Source organism: Centrocercus urophasianus, unplaced genomic scaffold (assembly GCF_019232065.1).
Source record: "Centrocercus urophasianus isolate 14NV4802_14NV808 unplaced genomic scaffold, USGS_Curo_1.0 seq_10, whole genome shotgun sequence".
Lineage (NCBI taxonomy): Eukaryota > Metazoa > Chordata > Aves > Galliformes > Phasianidae > Centrocercus > Centrocercus urophasianus.
In genome coordinates, this window is record NW_024884142.1 from 60,934,497 (window position 1) to 60,955,249 (window position 20,753).

At 38.4% G+C, this 20,753-nt stretch overlaps 1 long non-coding RNA gene across 4 annotated transcripts in view; it reads right to left on the reverse strand.

The window, feature by feature from the left end:
• Window positions 1–2,043: 2,043 nt before the first annotated feature.
• The window catches only part of LOC122160925, a 72,976-nt gene continuing 54,266 nt past the window's right edge, over window positions 2,044–20,753 (reverse strand). For all 4 annotated transcript variants that reach the window (XR_006168999.1, XR_006168995.1, XR_006168998.1 and 1 more), the window contains one exon: window positions 2,044–4,990. This is a non-coding gene — a long non-coding RNA (uncharacterized LOC122160925). The remainder of the gene's footprint in view (window positions 4,991–20,753) is intronic.

The following is a 20,753-nucleotide window of genomic DNA, read 5'->3' on the forward strand; positions in this document are numbered from 1 at the left end:
TTGTTTTTAGTCATCCTTTTGTAATACCTTTTCTGATCTGTTCCCTGAAAGACATCTAAGAGATCTTTAGAAGCCTACACCAATAAAGTATCCAACTATCTCTCTCTCAAAAACAAACAAACAAACAAAAAAAAAAGCAGTCCACTTCACCTTACATGCATTTTTGGAATTTTGTAGTTTCTGAAGAATTTGGAGAGTTTTATTTACCTGTAGTCATTAATACAGTGTGAGACCAAGATACTGCACTAGAAGCAACAATCTGCCATATTGTGGCACCACAACTAGGGCAGGTTGCTGTAAGAAAAAGCCTGCATTTTCATTGCTTCTCATTTACCCTATAACAACCATATTTAGTCCATCTGTTCACTGCATGTGCTCCCACCCCTCCCCAGAAAACAAACAAAAAAAAAATTAAGAGCTCACATACAACCACGGCAGTTCATTAAATGGGAAGGGAGTTAAAAAAAAAAAAAAAAAAAAAAAAAAAAAAAAAAAAGCTGGTTCTCCAGCTGGCCATGATCCTTAACAGAAATGTCACAGCAGAAATTTGCTTTTCCTGTAGCTAAGCAGAGAAGACACTTGTGCATCATAACCCAGAGCTGAAGACACAGTTTTCCTAGAATGGGATATTTTGCTGATCTGAGTCTCTCCTCTGGGATCAGAAACAACTCTGTTAATAAAAGTCAGCTCTAGAGTGGACATTGTGGCAGCACTGTGGTAGATTTAGAAATGAGGTAAAATGCAGTGGAAAAATTCTCTTCTATTAAAAAACAGGCGCTACTCTGGTTCTTTGTTTATGAAAAGAGAAAACGAAAGCTGATACATCCCTGAAGAAGGCAAGTGCTGTCACAACTGACTGCAGAGTATGATTTGTGCATGCCCATTGCAACAGTTTCCCATGTAGCTTTCTGGCAGCAGAAAGAATGTTCATCATTGTCTGATGGCTTCAGTGAAATCAGTCAAAGCTTCTCCCATGCCTGCACTTTACACAGAAGTTAGGAGGTGCATCTTCAGGAGCTGTCTCTGATTGGTACAGCAATATATGGGATGCAACTGGATCCTGTATGCATCCCTGTTGTTGAATAGATGCACTGTCAGATGCAATCATATGCTTTTTACGCCAAACATAGCAAATTGGCCCACTAAAACAGACTTTTTGCTTTACCAACGCCACTCTGAGAGACTGCTGCTTCTTTGATAATGAAGGCCTGCATCTCTGGTAATCTGTGCTCCTCAGCCCTATCGCCTACCAAGACCTGATTATGTCATTTTCATTGATATTACAGTACGACAGAGTCAGATAACACACCTTCATGCTCCCCACCTAAACCTTGAAAAAAAAAAATTAAAAAATATTTCCCAATACCTAAGCAAGAGTATTAAAACACAGAGCGAGCAACAAAAAAGCAGTTGACTTCACATACAGCAATTTTCCCCAGTTGTATGCTGTAGCTGTCACCCAAACAATACTCAACACAGAACCATCCTACAACACATCTTTAGTTAACTGTCAAGGTTTAGGGCATTAAATGGACAAAACTTACATCTTCCCTGAGCGTAAAGGAAACAAGAACAAAATCTTAAAGAATGTATGTTTTTGTTTCTCAATTTCCCCAGTATTTCTATATGATTATCTCTTTGTTGAGAACACTTAGTAGATTTCTCATAGAGAAGACATCATTTAATGTCTGATGCCCTGGACACATACATATAGGAATTCCTTTAAAGCCTTGTGTGGAAGAACACAGATGGTTAAAACAAAGAACAAAAAGAAATATACTTTAGTTTACTACTGAAAACTGCTCTTTACCTTTTACTTATGTATGCTTTTTTCTTTTCTTATAAATTTTACTAAACACAATATTTGCTAAGATTCATATCCTGTACATATGTGAGGCCAAGTGTGACATCAGGCAAAAACAAAGTTTGTATAGGAATCATTCATTTTCATTACTGCCTTACAGAGAGTAAAGATAATGAAGAAAGGTACCTGAGAATAGGACATGAAGCAGCTTTTATTTTTTGAACATTTAGTACCTCTAATTAAAAAGATTTCACACCCATATATGAAGATTTCTATAATGTTAATAGCAAAAAAAAACACCAAAGTATTTTTGTTTCACTGATAGCATCAGAATGTTTGAGATTTAGATCAGCTGTAGCTAATAGGCTCTTCTTTAATACCACAAAATCCATACATTTGTAAAATCTATGCTTCATAAAATGAGAACAAATCAAAATGATCCCTTCTTGTTGTCCATCAACTTTTTCCAATGCCGTACTTCTTCCTTCATTTTCCATTTCACAGAAATGGTTTTTATTTCTTCCTAGGAATCTAAATCTTGAGAGCCTAAAATAACACAGATTTTATTTTATTTATTTTAAGTAACTGAGATTTTGGCAGAGTAGCCATGGATATAAACACATCTGAGACTCACGACCAGTCTATCCTTTCGATAGTAAAACCATATTTTTGATCTCTTTCACATGACCACATTATGAATCCAAAATTTTGTTACACAGACATACACTGGAAGTTGCAGAAGGATGCTGAATGAGAGTTTCCATACAAGAATTCCACAAGCTGTACACTGTACAACACAGTTATTTTTACACAAACAGCGGAGTACTTATTTTAATATCTTTAAAATGAATTGTATCAATAAAGGCAGAAACTCCTGGTCCTCATTATACTTTATTCATTCAAGTGATATTGAAATTCGTTTTCATGAATACTGGTGCTAAGTTTATTCAGAGGAATATGTTCATTCATAGTCACATAAGCATCCTTCTATTTCCACTCCTATTTCAGACTGTGATCTTTCTAGAGACCTCAAGACAAACTGAAACACGACCAGCCCCAGCTCCAAATTAATCCCAGAGTCTAAGTATCAGTAGCTTCTTCCAAAGAACTCGATTAGTAGAAATCATGTGTAAACATACTGAATTTGGTGAATATAATATTTGGGATGCAATACTCCATTCAAGTACTATGGCATCATTCCAAAGTAGCTAAAAAACAGAGCTCTTCATTCATTTATTTCAATATGACATTGAATGGGATTAACTCCTAAACCTGTGCTTATACTGCATTGAACCTCATATAAGAAGTTGTAGTAGTTTACTTTTGTACAAAAGAAAAATAAAACACTCATAAAGCACCTCAGCTGGGGAGATACAAAGAAATAAGGTCTTCAACAACATAACAACCAGCAATGAAAACTGGTGCAGATTGTCCAGATATAGAGAAGACTAAAATACACAGTAATACACAGAGAGTAGTACCATAAATATAATAAAGGATCAGAACGTTCAAAGGCAATCTTCCCCACAAGCAATTTTCTCCCTTGGGTAAAGATAAGATAAAAAAAGAAAAAAAAATTCAACTCATGACACAAATCACATTATTTAATGAACTCAGATGTTCTGATGAATACCATTATACAAGAACATAACTAAATCAGAGCGAAATCAGCAGCTGAAGATCTGACCAAAATGCACAAGAATATACTTTGAATCGCTATCATGTGAGTATTAGCCACCAGTGCGACAGACCAACTTTTCATTTGTATTGATTACAGCATTGTTTAGGATTCACTCATAATGAGAAGCATTTTATCTTGTAAATGGGGTGGCAGAATTAACTCTCAATAATCAGCCATTAACATAAAGCTGAGACAGAAGTAGAACACTCAGTTCGTGTGAAAATGCGCTGGTATTTTCATTACTTTTCACTGGTTTCCATTACTTTACATTGTCAGGGATGGAAGAAAGAATTCTAACCAAAGGTCACATCCCTACTTGCTGGACAGACTATTCAAAGCAAAATAAATCAAGAATTTTCACTCCAATAGCATCACAGAATCTTGCATCCTGAGCCACAAAGAAGATTTTCAATGAGACATTCAATCATAAGTATCTTGTTTTCTCCCACAAACCAGCATTTTCTGATTGGATAGTTTCTCTCACAATTGCATGTATAGTCATATGAAAGATCTCCCCCTGTTTGTCTCTGAAGGAAAAAAAATAAATAAATAAAATCAAAGCTTTCTTTTAGATCACAGTTTCTTACTTTAAAACTTCTACCATCATGATAATTGCTATATGGAAAAAGAAAAAGAAATAAAAATCTTGACCAGTGCTAGAGATAGACCAACTGCAATCACTGAAGAAACTTTTTGTAGATACAGCATTAACTCATACATGATTTCGGATTTTGATCACTTGAAGGTAAGCTTAATATCTTCTCAAGCCAAAGTGCACTCAATTTCTCATATTTTAAAAGTTCTTATTTTGATTAAACCTTAATTCTGCAGAAAGTCCCTAAATCTAACAAAGGAAGAAGAAGCATACAGATAAAAGGTGTTAAGAAACCAAGCATTTCAAGGGCAAGTTCAAAGTCTAAACAAATATCAAGGAAAAAACACATACTTCTGAAGTATCTTCACGAGATTCGCCCTAACTTTAGAGAACATGCCAAGTCTTCAGAAAAAAATGCATGATATCATGAAATACTGCTCTCATTGTTTAATAAAGATGATATCATAGGAAGCTAATGCCCAAGGGAATAATTTGCAAAGATGTCAAACAGTAGAGATCTGGATCACCAGCTTGTAAATTCAATCTCATGAATACTCCTGACTGCACAGCTCTCCATTTTGTGGAAAAAGTGGTCAAAACACATATCACAGGAATTACATGGAGCCTCTGCATCATCCACTTGCAGCTGATCTAAAAACTTCTAACAAAAAGACACTATAGAATCATAAAATTCCCTCTCTCCAAAGAGAAAGCACAACTTCTTGAGGTAGATGACGAGATTAAGGAGTAACTTCTGAAAAAAGTTACTGTTCCTGGATTTTCCTGCAGGTCCAACTGCAGGTCCAAACCTTAATGGATTCACAGGCTATGACAAATTGATTCTAAGCAGTCCCAGATTTCTTCACAATCACAGGGGGACACATCCTCCTCCAATTTACTGAAGAATTGCCTAAAGGTAGCAAGAAAAAAGAAAAATAAATTTTAAAAATAGAGATAACAAAAGGAAGTCTTTCAAGAAAATAATAACCAAAATAACTAAGTGATTCAGAATCACCACGTGGGTGGTTGAGAAATAAGCAGCTATAAAAGCATATAAGGAGGGAAATATCAACAGGAGTCTGAGGAAGAGACAAAAGCATACAACAATGGAAAGGAGAAATAGAACACTGAGTTTTCTGGTTTTGTTTTGTTTGTGGTGATATTGTATTGTCCTGTTATTTATTGTTTTTTTTTTAATATCTGGAAATGCAGAGGAGTGAACTTTAGTAAGAAGTTAGTAAATGGAATTTTCCCTGTCTATATGACCAACTAAGGTCAAATTCATAACTGCATCAAAAAAAAAAACAAAAACAGAAGTTTTAGTAATCTTATATGTGATATTGAGCTACAGCTCCTTACTATTCTCTGTAATAGGCTTCTGAGAAGAGAGAAATCTGTCCAAAAACCTCTCACAGTCAATCCAGTAATCCTACAACCTTTCTACACAACTTATTTTTACAATCCCCACACAACACTCAGTCCAAATGCTGTCCATCTAACACTCTGAAGGAGGACTATTTCTATAGCAAAAACTACTGCCCAAGATGAAAAATTGGGGGGAATCCTTCAAGAAGAGAAAAAAAAAAATGAACAACGGTTTTGAAAGTTAGGACTCAGGCATTTAGTTCAAGTTAATGCGACAGTTTCAACAGTGCTAATTACTCTAAAGAAGAAATAAGATGTGTGTACATATTGCAGTGGCAGTTTTTTGAATCTCCCTAGTTAAACTGCCTCATCAGATGCTCCTTTTCTTGTGTGGCTATAGTTATATACATCCCTTGAAAGCCTCACTGAGCAGGACAGAATCATCCTCCATCCTCTTAAAAAAAAAAAAAAAAAAAAACTTTAAAATTCTAGATTTGTTGACAAAATATCCTCATTCACTTCAGTATTCATATGCTTTCTTGCAACAGTAAAATATTTTTGAGCTCTGGCAGGGAAGATTTTTTAATTTTTTTATTTTTATTTTTTAATACAGAGCCAATTGCTAGCAAGAGTTCAATAAAACAGTCAAGCTTTCCGTTTCCAAGGAAGTATCATAAAACATTTCACAAACAGAGTAAGTAGAGAAACTGAGCAGGTAAAGGGCTAGGTTTCTCATAGGGTACTGTATAGCTTGAAGGAAGTGTCAGCTAACCTTGGCTGAGGAGACTGTTTAGAAGATTAAAATCTAACTTGGCAAATCAGCAGTGTTAACTGAAAGCCACCAGCTGGCAACATGAAAGACAATGTTCAGTTCTGCACCTGTCAAAAGTATACCTTTTGCTAAATCATTAAACTCTACTGCTAGTAATAATGCCATGCAATTCCATAGATCTAATACATACATATCAGTAAGAATGGCCTACTCAAGTGCCTAACAACTTGACAAACATAACTATAGCAATTGCTGAATCAGGAGCTTCCTGAATGTGTTGAATAGCTACATAGGCCTCTTTCTTACTTCTTTATTCATGCTTTAACTGTGAGCAACAAAAGCAAAACTGACAAAACTTTTTACCTGACAACAGAAGACCTTCTGAACTTTCCCTTCTCATTACACCATATGACAGCTGTGTGGTACTAAATGATTTACCTGCACCAGGTAATACACCACACCTGACCCTATGACTGAAAAACAGATTGCTCACTGCGGTATCTTTATAAGATTTATTGTTCCAGGACAACAGACCTGAAGATCCCCACAGCAATGACAACTCGCAGCAGTGATTGCCAGTTATATACAGGGTAGTGCCTGCAAAGACTAAGCTCAAAATCAGAGACCTCTTCTAGGAACCAAATGGCAATAGGACTTACTCATTTTTTCCAGTTCTCTTTTGGAAGAAATCCATTATAACTGGAAAAAGTATTAAGCCATAAGTGCAGGTTATTTAGAGCATCTCACATGCAAGTCCAATTCTGTTAGAAAGTCTCATGTAGTAAATTAAATATCTACCCTTGCTGACCCAACAGCTATTCAATTAAGCAAAAGCACAGTATCAGTTTAGGCGAAATGCTATGTCCTGAGCATTAAATTCATACTTTAATAATGAAATGTTACAATCTACACAGGGTTATCTCTTTTTATTCCAAAGAAGCATGTGCAACAAAAGGGCATGGTTTCATGTAATCTGGGCACCTAATGTATGCAAACTGACTATTCAGAAAATAAGAGCGTGACTTCATAATGTCTATTATTATTTTTAAATTCAGTAACTTTTCTTAGAGCAGCAAGAACATTTCTGCTTTATTCAGGCAAAATTCAGGTACAGAATCACAGAATCATAGGTGTTGGAAGGGACCTCCAGAGATCATCGAGTCCAACCCCCCTGCCAAAGCAGGTTCCCTACACCAGGTCACACAGGTAGGTGTCCAGGTGGATCTTGAATATCTCCAGAGAAGGAGACTTCACAACCCCCCCTGGGCAGCCTGTTCCAGTGCTCTGTCACCCTCACCATAAAGAAGTTCTTACGCACATTTGTGTGGAACTTCCTATGCTGCAGTTTCCAGCTGTTTCCCCTTGTCCTGTCTCCACACACTGCTGAAAACAGTCTGGCCTCGCCACTCTGCTCACCTGAATCAGGTCCCCTCTCAGTCTTCTTTTCTCAAGGCTGAACAGACCCAGTTCACTCAGCCTTTCTTCATAGGAGAGATGCTCCAGGCCCTTCACCATCTTCGTGGCCCTCCGCTGGACTCTTTCCAAGAGATCCCTGTCTTTTTTTGTACTGAGGAGCCCAGAACTGGACACAGTATTCCAGATGAGGCCTTACCAGGGCAGAGTAGAGGGGGAGGATCACCTCGCTCGGCCTCCTGGACACACTCTTTTTAATGCACCCCAGAATACCATTGGCCTTTTTGGCCACGAGGGCACACTGCTGGCTCATGGCCAACCTGTTGTCCACCAGGACACCCAGGTCCCTCTCTGCAGAGCTCATCTCCAACAGGTCATCCCCCAATCTGTACTGGTGCATGAAATTATTCCTCCCTAGATGCAAGATTCTACACTTGCTTTTGTTAAACTTCATCTGGTTTTTTTCTGCCCAGCTCTCCAGCCTGTCCAGGTCTCGCTGAATGGCAGCATAGCCTTCAGGCGTGTCAGCCAATCCTCCCAACTTCATATCATCAGCAAACTTGCTGAGGGTGGCCCCTATCCCCTCATCAAGGTCATTGATGAAGATGCTGAACAAGACTGGAGCCAGAAGCGACCCCTGAGGAACACCACTGGTTACAGGCCTCCAACTGGACTCTGCACCGCCAACAATGACCCTATGCGCTCTGCCAGTCAGCCAGTTTTCAGCCCACCTCACTGTCCACTCACCCCACACTTCCTCAGCTTTGTTATAAGAATGTCGTGGGAGACATTATCAAATGCCTTGCTGAAATCAAGGTAGACTACATCCAATCCTCTCCCCCCATCCACCCAGCATGTGACAACATCATAGAAGGCTACCAGGTTGGTCAAGCATGACCTCCCCCTGGTGAACCCATGCTGACTACTCCTGATAACCTCCTTTTCTTCCAGTTGTCTGGAGATGGCATCCAACACAAGCTGTTGCATCACCTTTCCAGGGACAGAGGTGAGGCTGACTGGCCTATAATTGCCTGGATCTTCCTTCTTACCCTTTTTGAAGACCAGAGTGACATCGGCTATCCTCCAGTCTTCAGGCACCTTCCCCATTCTCCAAGACCTCTCAAAGATGACAGAGAGCAGTTCAGCAGTCACCTCCACCAGCTCCCTCAGCACCTGTGGATGCATCCCATTGGGTTCCATGGATTTATGAACACTGGTGTTGCCTAGGCACTCTCGGACCACCTCTTCCCTGACTAAAGGAAAGTCTTCCTTTCCCCAGACCCTCTCACTAACCTCCAAGGTCCCGAGGGAGAGTTTTTCACTGAAGACAGAAGCAAAGAAGGCATTCAGTATCCCCGCTTTCTCAGCATCCCTCATTACCAGAACACCCCACTCACTTACTAGAGCCACATTCTCCCTAGTCTTCCTTTAACTGCTAACATACTTTAAAAAGCCTTTTTTATTATCCTTTATCACCTTTGTCAGATTCAGTTCCAGGCAAGCTTAGCTTTGCTCATCGCATCCCTGCAGGCGCTGACAACATTTCTATATTCTTCCCAAGTGGTCAGACCCTTTTTCCACATTTCATGGACCTTCTTCTTTCCTTTGAGTTTGTGCACGAGCTCCTTGCTCATCCACACAGGTCTCCTGCCACCCTTTCCCGATTTCTTGCTCACAGGGACGCACTGATCCTGAGCTTGGAAGAAGAGCTGTTTAAATGCCGACGACCAATCCATGCTAGATTTTGTTTTGCTAGATTCAGCTGTTTACTCTGTGACCCCAGTTTCGCACTTTGGCCACTCTTCTACAAATGCCATCCCTTTATGAAAGGAATATTCTGCCCCAGTCCTCAGCTCTGACTGCTTGCAGCAGTCGTATTTCTACCTTGACATTTGGTGCAGATGTAGGTCAGTTTTGGTTATGTTGGGTCAGCACAATTATTAATTAGGACAATAAAGCTTTTTGAATGAAACGTGGCTCCATAAAAGCCAGTGGCAACATACACAGTGGAAGATGAAGATCACTTCCATATTCTGGAATTCTGAGCAAGAACAAAGGCTGAGCAAATTTTATGATGAATGAAATGCTTGTCCCTTTTGTGCGTATTTCAAATATTCTCCATGAACAGAGGTGAAGGCATCATAGACTCTTGTTCCTTTCTTCCTATAGTGCTTTTCTTCTTTGCACATTTCCACCCAAATTGGATTTGCATGTTTTTGAGGGTTTTGCATTTTGTTTTTGTTTTTAAATTAGATATATACATTAGCATGTTCCACTGTTTCAATAACAGAAAGCACTAAATATTACCTTCAGACAATAGCAAAGATCAATAGCTAAGAATTTTTTGCTCAAGTAGCTTTGATCAATTCTGCCACTGTGTTGGTCAGTTATGCTCTTAGTCCATAAACACCATACCTCACTCAAGAGCACTTATCTCAGCATAACTTTCATCCTAAATAACTAGAATCACTGGGCCTAAATACTCTTCCATAACATGGATGCTCTTCCACACTGCAGTCTGGACATTTAAACACTAGCTGTAGTGCTGCTGAATACAAGAGACCTAATAAATAAAGGCAGAAGCATAGAAGTAAATTGACAGAAGTGTAGAAATACAAGGTTAATGCTCTTCTCTGAAGAAATTACATTTTGCTTCACACTGAAAATTCTCACAAAAGAGAATCAACAGCAGTAGTATATTTCTCAAACTGTCATGCAGTAGTCAGCATTGGAAGTTAATCAGAGATGAATAACTTCCTACCCAAGGATATTAAAACATCTTTCTTTCATATTCTCATTGTCCTCCTCAGACTTAACCTGACTACCTGTGTTAACCTATAAAAAAGAATGTAATAACTCTTCCCAAAATATATCTTACACTTATTCTGTATACTTACTCCTCCTCAGACTTCCATGGATTGCTGTAGCTTTTACAGGAAGAAAAAAAAAAAGCCCACAACTGCAAAGACCAGAAGAGGAACTTTAGAAATAAGCTAAAAAAGAAACTAAACTGATAATCACACTAAATAATTCAAAATGACACAAAAATAAACCAGAAAAAGGGAGTGTTAAAGGCTGATACTTTTTACACTTTCTCACTCCATGAAATAGTACAAAAAAAGGCAATCAAAATATTTGTGTTTTTTCTTTTTTTTTCCTCCTATAGTTGCTGAGTGGTATCAGAAAAGAATCTTCAATTACAGTCTCTTTTGGACTCAGGTTATTATAATACTGATAGAAGTAGATAGTTTGAGCACTAGCATGGTATTCTCAAAATAGCAGAAGAGAAAATGCTAGATATACAAAGTACTCAACAGCCAGTCATTAAACGGGGAAGTGGTGTTTTGAGCAAATGATATTTGCAAAGCATTTGATTGTGCAGCACTATTCAGTTGCACTCTAATGTACCAGATCTAGAAGAATGAAACATGATTTCAACTGAATGCCTTCCTTCCTCTGCACTCCAATATTTGTGTCAGTATCTTCTCCCCTCACCATTTCTGTGAATTCTCACACAGATTTTGACAAATGTATTACAGACCATCTACAAGCACAACATCTGATTTTAAGCTCTAGAATTTCTAACCAATGAGCTTAGTGGAATTTAAAACATCTATCTTAAAATCACAGCTTATGCTATTTAGTCGGTAATTTAACATCAAGATGAATTCATTCCACTGAATGAATCTGGTCCCCTTCTAAAGGCCTAAATGTGGAAGTTTTGAACTACAAATGAACTTAGATTTGGCTCAGTTTTATTAGCAGGTGAGCGTACAGAAGAGCTACTCAAGGTTCAAAAGTAAACCTATTATGTTGCAAAAATGTTCATTCATTAATTTTCTGTTTGCATTTCTGCAACATGTTTGCCTGCTCTGTAAACTTATATCCATTGTGACTTCGATGTGTGTGCTCATACCATGATAACAGCCCCCAAGATCACACATAGTAATCAGCAAGTGACAAGATTCTGTGTAACCACACAAAAATCATTGAATCCTCTCTTTAAAAAAAAAAAAAAAAAATCTGCAATTTGTGGATCATCAACTTACTCTTTTATGTCTACTTATGTCATTGCTATTGTGCAGAATCCACTCTGCATAATAAAATGGCTTTCACATCATCTACCAGAGGCATTTACCCATCTTGCTAGCCCTTTTCTATCCAGCATCATTAAATTCCACCGAGATACATGTAGTGTAGTAAAAACATGTGTTAACACAATCTTAGCAATCCCAGCCTCAGAGCAACATAAGGAGAAATTCTAAGAACAGAGACCTGTTTCAGTACATATTTAGATGTTAACTTGGAAGTGAGTGCATTGTCTCAGACAACAGCTCTGGGAAACACCATGCAAAACCTGGCCTAGATATAAATATCACATCCTCATATTTTTCTCAGAATACCAAGCAGTATTCTCTCTCCCTACTCAGTCCTAACATTTTTGCATCCTTTGAACAGATCGTTTACTCCCATTTCCATTCCCATTATTCCCATGCAGCAAAAGACTGTGTTCAGATACAGCCCTCCTTTTGTAAGCTCTTTGATCACAGTTTTTCTAATGACATCTCCACAACACAGAACGCCCATACATTTATACTCATATCATTAAATTTTTTTTGTAGAAGGTGCAAACTTACATTCCACCTCAATTTTTTTTCCCCCACTGCTGTGACAAAGCTTCAGTAAAATCTCTGCTTGTGGTAACTAACATCTAAAGGATAAAAAAATAAAAATAAAAATTGTCACTTGGCAGGTGGGGTCACTAAGAGAAAAGAAAAAAAAAATTAAGAAAACACTGATGATCCAAAATAACATAGGAAAGAAGTAATGGATAAGGTTATCTTTCCAGTTTTTCCTTTGTATGCAAAATATTCCTCATATAAATTAGTCACTGCATTGCTTGAGGATTGAAGAGATTGTCAACAAATAAAAAAGGGGGAAAACTATGAACAGAAGAAACATGAAACTGAGATGTGTTTGAGAAATAAAGTAGACAGAACACCAGTAAACTTTAAGCACTGTAGTTCCAAGTAAGTCAGCAGAAACACTTCAGTTATATCAACTTTCTTATATTCAAGACACAATATTGGGTGGGCATAAAAGACTGACAAGGGAGAGCCTAAGGAAAGAAGACATCCTGTTTTTCAGTTTGTTTGCCCATAGACAAAAATGCAACATCTGCATACACAACAGTACACTTTTTAAAATCTACCTAAGGTTGATATTTCTGCTATAAACAAGGAAAGCTGAGCTTCACTAATTAACAGCTGTTGATATCTATATTGTTTCCACTCATTTATATCATGGCCATAAGCCTCCCTTGATGAATGAGGCATGCTGGAGCTGCAGTGTGGAATGCAACAAAAGAAACAGGTCAGTGGGATTGCATGGAATTGTTCATCTGCCAGTCATACATGTGGGGGAAGTTGCAACTGTGAGCAAGTTATCAAAGAGCTTAACAAACTCCTTGATGGACCTTATTACTGTGAAGTGTTGGGAGACTGGAATGTAAGACAAAGAGCAAAGGGACTCAAAGGATAAATAGGAGGTTCTTTCTTATGCGCTATTAGTCTTGTCACAAAATGAGAAACGTTTCATCCTCTATCACTGTCGTTTGGGAGAACTTAGGGCCAATTAACTGTTCGAGGAAATTATTGTTTGTAAGTGAATGGTATGCAAGATGTATGTTGAACACAATAAAGAAGATCTATTCTGATGCTCTCTAACTCCACTGAGCACAAACATATACAGGCTTCAAAAAAAAAAAAAAAACTAAAAAAAATAATCAGCATATTAAATCCAGACTGTTCTCCAAAAAAAGAAGGTAGTTTAAAATCTTAGGAGACACTGGAAAAATTCTTACATTCCTAGCAGACAAGAAGAGCTGATGAAAAATAAAATATTTTTTCATGTAAAAAAAATAAAAATCTTTAATTCAACTTCTGATTATAATACAGCTATAACAGTGAAGCACAGATCTAGTGAAGTAGCTTAGCCATTACATAAAGGTGAAGAAAGAAAATGATGCAGGTCATTCTGAAAATATTTTAAACGTCTAGGTTCTGATTGTAAAAAGTATTAAATCAAAACTGACCTCATTCTGCTTTACAACTTAAAAGCTTACAATAGCAGTCACTTCTCAGCACATTTTTCCCCCTTGTTTAAAATAGATTCTAGCTGTGCAAGACATGAAGTTGTCACATAAGAAACGTGCTTTTTGATCTAAGTATTTCCTTTTCACACCAAAAGGTATTTCAGAGAATGAAATACCTTCGAATGGTAGCAGAAGATTATGTATCTTGTTCAGAAGTGAAATCTATGTTAACAGGAATACAGACCCATTAAAAACTACTCTTTAGGCCCACTGGTGGAATTTAATATAGAAAGGGGAAAAGGGAGCACTCCACATTGGCATCTGCCTACACAAGATGTCAAGAGGATACCAGTAGTCCACTCTGATCAAATTAAGTCAGGGGAAAGTGCTAAAAAGGTCACCAATTGCCATGTGCCCTTGAAGAGAGCAGTGGGGTGTACTATTAACTCAGAGACAACTCCTTAAGAATATTACTCACATAATGTATTTACAGCAGAAATGTCATCAAATCCTGGTTGAATTGTTCATATTTACTGGCCTTCTTCTAAAATGTTGTATGATTGTCAAATAATTACAAGGATGTGCTAAAGCACATGTCAATTCCTAACATACCATTTAACTTGCAAATTGAACTAGAGATTGTGAAGAAAAGAGGTTTTTTTCCCTTGCCTCAAATAATTAATAATTGCTTCACAGGAATGCCTACTTTGCCGATTTCTATATTAACTCCAAAACATTCTGATTTTCCATAACAAAAGCTTACATTACTGCAATTGCAAGGGAAAAAAAATAGAATCACAGAATCGCAAGGTTGGAAACAACCTGCAAGATCATCTAGTCCAACGACCCTCCCATTCCTATTAGTACAAGTTACTAAACCATCTCTTGTAGCTCCTCATCCAGGCACCTCTTGAACACTGCCAGGAACTCCACCACCTCCCTGGACAGCCATTCCAGTGCCTGACCACCCTTTGAGAGAAAAAGTTTCTCCTAATGTGCAACCTAAACCTCCTCTGGTACAACTTCTGGCTGTTTCCTCGGGTCCTACTATTTGCCTGGAAGAAGAGGCCAGACCCTTTTACACCACAACCTCCCTTCAGGAAGTTGTAGAGTGCAATGAGGTCTCCCCTGAGCCTCCTCTTCTCCAGACTGAACAATCTCAGCTCCCTCAGCCGCTCCTCATAAGATTTGTGCTCCAGACCCCTCACCAGTTTTGCTGCCCTTCTCTGGACATGTTCCAGATCCTCAATGTCTTCCTTGTAGTGAGGGGCCCAAAACTGAACACAATACTCGAGGTGCAGCCTCACCAGTGCTGAGTAGAGGGGGATGATCACCTCCCTGCTCCTGCTGGCCACACTATTTCTAATCCAGGCCAGGATACCATTGGCCCTCTTGGCCACCTGGGCACACTGTCGGCTCATGTTCAGCTGAGCATCAACCAACACCCCCAGGTTCCTTTCCTCCTCACAGTTATCCAACCACTCATCCCCAAGCCTGTAACACTGCATAGGGTTATTGTGGCCAAAGTGCAGGACCCGACACTTGGCCTTGTTAAACCTCATCCCATTCACCTCGGCCCAGCGATCCAGCTTATCCAGCTTGCCCTAGCACCAACCCCTGGGGGACACCACTTGAATAATAATATAAATAAGACATCCACCAAAAATATTTATATTTCAATCCACAGATTCAAAAGTAGAACTGTCTTGAAACAAACAAGATGAAGACTTCCAATTCTATTAAGTCTGAAAACTTCACTGGGCACAATGTAGGGAAAACTCAAGACAGATCATGGTAAAACAGATAGTGCATCTCACTTTACTCACTGAGAGCTGCATCTTGAACTTTTTTCTTCAATGGGGAATTTACATCTCACCTCTCAATGAACTGCCATTTTTGTTCCAGCTTCTAGAGGAGACATCACATTTCGTCACTAGTAATGATGCAACCTTCAGCCTTGTATTGGTTCAGTAAAACCTGCTGAATTTGCATGAGGTTGTCTTCCTTTTCCTGATCATTTATGGGATCCACCTAGCATAAACTCTGCAGTATTCCAACATTCCTATCATGGTTTTCAACACACTGAAGTTGACATGCAAGAATCAAACGCTATAACCACAGAGTAATCATAAAGCAGGTATGTCTAATCAGCACTGCACACACACTGGATGCAGGGGGGATAATCCCACCTAACCTGCTTACCAAATGGCAAGAAAGGCACATACTTAAAGAGCAAGCTGTTTACATGTGCATCAGATGTCCAAAAAAAGGGTGGGTTATTACAGTGAGTCACCAAAATGATTGACATCTGCCCTCTTGCCCAAGTCTCAGCTTCTTTACACACATGTATCTCTTGGTGGTCTTTCTGATGAAGTTCATCATCTTATTTTCTTCGGCTTAGGTTAGGATGGAGGACATTTGGTTGGCTGTGGTTTGTCATGTCATTGGCCACAACTCCATTCACCAATCCACTGCTTCTTCATTAATTTGTGGTCTTAGTGTTCATGTCTGCTACTTTGCATTCCAGAGATAGGATAGCTAATGATGTTATTTGGAAAAACAGGAGACCCACTCTCTGCACTAATTATCTAAGTCTGTAGAAAAGCATCTGTTATTGGCAGCAAGAATCTGGCTTAGCAAGGTCAAATCTGCAGCTGCTGATTCAATACCTCATGAAAACACATAACTTTTAACCTACCTTACTTTCCTTAATTCAAAGTTGATACTCAGCTCCAGACACAGTTCCCTGGTTGCAATCTGATGATTTGCACAGATGAGCTCATTGAGATGCTTCTCATTTTGTGGTGTGGTAGTTGTGTATGGCTGTACAGAATGTGGCCTGTCTTTCACATCACTGTCACCACTCACTGAAATATACCAGCACCTGAAATGCCACACTGTGCTCAGACCTACTGTTTAGTCTCCACAAGTGCTCACCAAACATTGATGGAGATCAATGGGGGAGAATTTTTCCACATGGAGGAATTCAGTGACACACCTTTGCTTCATGCACACTTCCACATCAGATGCCTCTCTGCTGCCAGCTGTCACACAGCAACAAAAATGTAATACAATATTTGTGGGAAGGTTCAACCTTTATTCTCATACCATCTACATCCACCTCTAGTGTCATGAATCTGCAAAATAAAAAAGGTGGCGTTCCTTTTGGAGCAGAACTCATAAAAAGGCTTTTTGGGGAAAAAAAAATAGTCACAGATTTGTATTTCTCAAGAAAGGTATGCATACTAGCAAACTTGAAAGATCTATTTCATGAGATCTTAAGTAGTATAGCTGGACCAAAGACTTGCTAGTGATTACTAATGTTCTGCTCTGAATAGGACCCCTACAGCCTGAAAGTTATCGTAAGTTACTAGCAAGACTCTATTTTCCATTTATGTGAAATCAACAGCTAGCGTATATCAGCTCTTCAAACTGGAGTATGAATCACAGCAGCCACTGCTAAAAATCACATTAATTGGCAGTTTAGCAATCCAGATGGCTCTAACACAAAAAGTACTGTTACATACTTTAAAACTTTAGTAGCAGGTTCCTTCGGATATAAGGAAAATTTTCCATCTCAGCTGAAGAATTATCCATCAGAGTTTGTTTTGCTGTGTCTACTCAGACTTCACAGTCAAACTGTATTTTTCTTAACATAAAAACAACAGTTACTCTTCTATTCTACTACCTTAGATAGTAAGAACCGTGAATACCTAAAAGTCATTCATGGAAGATTTTTCCAGACCAAGTCCCAAAGCAGCATACAATGTGTGCTGGAGTTTGGAAGACCTTCTGCGTAAGTGGAGCATTCATACAGAACGGGTTGCAAGTTTAACCTAATCTAACCCCCTAGCTCTGTTCAGAAACATCCCTTTACTTACAGACTGCTTGTTTCCTCCTTGCAACTTGATCTCCAAGAGGAAAATAATTTATCTCTTTATTACGATCTTCACTTTTCCCTCCTATTAAAGAGCACAGGAATAACAGTTGACAATTTACTCCCAAGATAAAAATGCTTTATACATGAAGCATAGATAAGGGACTGAAATTTCCTATCTTTTAGCATTCAGGGCAAAAAAAAAGGCTACAAGAGTCAATAAAACTCAAGAGCCAGTTCTAACTTCACTTCTCTGCTTTGACAAAAATGTAACTCCATCTCATTCCCTCCCAGTTTACATCACTATTGGAATAGAAATACTGACAACAGAAGATTAGGTTATGAAGAAAATAAGCTATTTTAAGGGAAAACAAATAGCCAAGATGAGTGCTATCACTTTAATAGAGCAAGGAAGTCTGAGCTCCACTGAAGTCAACTACATAGCCAGATAATCCTTAGAGCAAAAGACCCCCTAAGCATGTGTCTTTGGCCAAGGGTGGGGTAGTCCTTAACTTATTCAGCCTTGCGAGTCCAATGATACAGTTTCAGAAAATGCACGCAGCTTCATAGAACATTTCAGATTTATACCCTTCCTACAAATCTCATGGAATAATTCTGATCTCATCTTTTAACAAGCTATGACATTTCAAGATGGAACCTGTTTTAGAACCTGCTTCTACAACAGACTGAGAATCTTTCCAGAAGAGGACAAACATTAACCAACTGAACCCATATACATTTTCCAATCCAGTTATCCAAACTGAAATGATGTTGTCAAAGTGAAGATAATTCTATGACAGTGCCAGAGCAGAAGGACAATGACAATCCGTAAAAACCTTCCTTTAAAAGTTATGAAGCAAAAATCAAGCTGAACTGGGAGGACTGGTTTAGGAGACAGGCATATTTATTTATACATGAAGTCTACTGCGGTGCTTATTACCTGTTAGGATTGTGAAATAGAGGAAAATATTTTGGTCTTCAAAGTTTTCGTATTCTGAAACAAAAATAGGTTTCATCTCAGGTAACATCTGCAGTTTTTAAAGGCTTATTACTTCACAGTGTCTTAGTCATTATTATGAAAGTCTTTCCACATACAGAATTTTCAAGTGTTCATCAAACTCACAATAAGTACTAGATTCAGCATCTGAGTGAATTAGTTATTCATCAGTGGAGATGGCTCTTCCAATCAAAATCTTTTGTCCATCTAACTATATAGTGAGTATAATGGGCTTCTTCCCCTTGCAGCTCATCCCACTCCCACTTCCTTCTAACCCTTGTCAGAGCTGCCAGCAGAACCAGCATGGAGAGCTCTGAAGATGATGACATCTGGGAAAACCTGAAAAGCGTGGAGTTGGAAATATTTTAACAGCAGCTGCATCCCATTCAGCTGGCTTGTCAAAGTACATCCTGATTGGAATAAATTACATCTCAGCCTCTGAAAACTGGAGGGGAAACAAGGTGTTTACAATTCAACACCTAGTTGGATCAATTCCAAACTGTGACATGTGTCACACAGATTTGCTTTGATGGTGCTAAGCAGAGGTTTCTTTCCAAAGTTAAAATCAGTGCATTAGCATTAAAATGCTGATCTCCATTTTGAATGACAGCATAATTACATTAGCACATAATCAACATAACCTTACAGAGAAATGCAAGACTGTGTTGATGCAAGATGAAGAAACATCTTGGAGAAGAGTTCTTATGATATAATACTGACTAAAGACTACAGAAAATTATCGCATTCCTCAGGTATAGAGAATTATATTCTCTTAGATTCCAGTGGATACTATTTGTAACTGGAGATACAAATTAAATATTCCTCAGCTTCTATAAAAACGTCACTTTTTAGAAGAACGGCTCTTGGAAAAATATTTTTTAAGAAAATCCACCACTAGTAAAAACAACAGTTAAAAGCCAGACTCAGAAAATGGTAGAGCCATCCTGAATGTGTAATACATCTCTTACAGTAACACAAGGACTGATAGGATCCCAAGACACTTAGGCCTTATACATCTTCATTTCTCATTTCTAGGAGTATACCAGAGTACCATTAATCGTGACAAATGCAGCAACAGTCAAGGAGAACAGTGTCTATGTAACTTGCCTCACACACGGACTTCATTCAAGATCAGAAGGAAAAAAAATGGAAGACATCATTGCAGCATTACAAATGTGCTTCTTCTTCAGTGCAATAAAGATTCAGACAGTACATAGTATAGGTATTTTTTGCAGTCCATCTTTTCAAAAGGGAATTTAAAAGTTGGAAAAGAGAGAGAAGAAATGTCATTGAGTCCCCCTTCTGCTAGATTTACAGCAGAGCAAAGCTAAGAGTACAGCACTAGCCAAATATGATGTAACAAAGCAGAAAATCAGGTCCTAACCCTAAGTTACTGAAGTTATAGATACTTAGCAAACAAGACAACTCTGCACTGAAAAGTCATATTTCTTCTTCTTTATGTCACTGTGAGACATTTATGTATTGATTTTTGATGCCAAATAAATTTGAGTGATATTGAGGACATGCAAATAACTAGCACTAAAAAAAAAAAAAAAAAAAAAAAAACAAAAAACCACAAAACCTTTTCTCTTAATTGTTCATCACTTATCTTTCTAATATCAGAATTGTAATACTAATGATTATTTGTTCCAAAGTGACAGCCTGCACACAGGTCAAATCACAGGTCAAATTCCTATTTTCCTATAGCATCCAGTACAGCTGGCTGCTGTCCCCAGCATTCCTCTGAAAAGACAGCTTGAGCCTTCTTCCTACCAGCAATGGCTGCAAGTCGCTCTTTTTTTCAGTATTTTACACTTTCCATCTGGACAGACCTTCTGTTTCCAGACTACTTGGTGCAAACAGGAACAGAAATTGCTCTCTGGTGGTTCACATTTGGACAGTGGGATAATGATTCTATGTCTCCTACCCTTGTATTGAGAGGTATAGCTTTAGTCCCAGACACAGATGCAAAGATCAACCTAAAAATCATTGAAGTTCTAAGACAAAAGGAGATATTCTCTGTTGTTCCCCACCACTACCCTGAATGATATTTACATAAAAACCAGAAACTCTCTCTCATCTTCTTGACCCTGAGGAGGAAACTAGGAAGAGGTAACACACTCGTCTTTAGTGATAGTCACGATCAGGCCTTGAA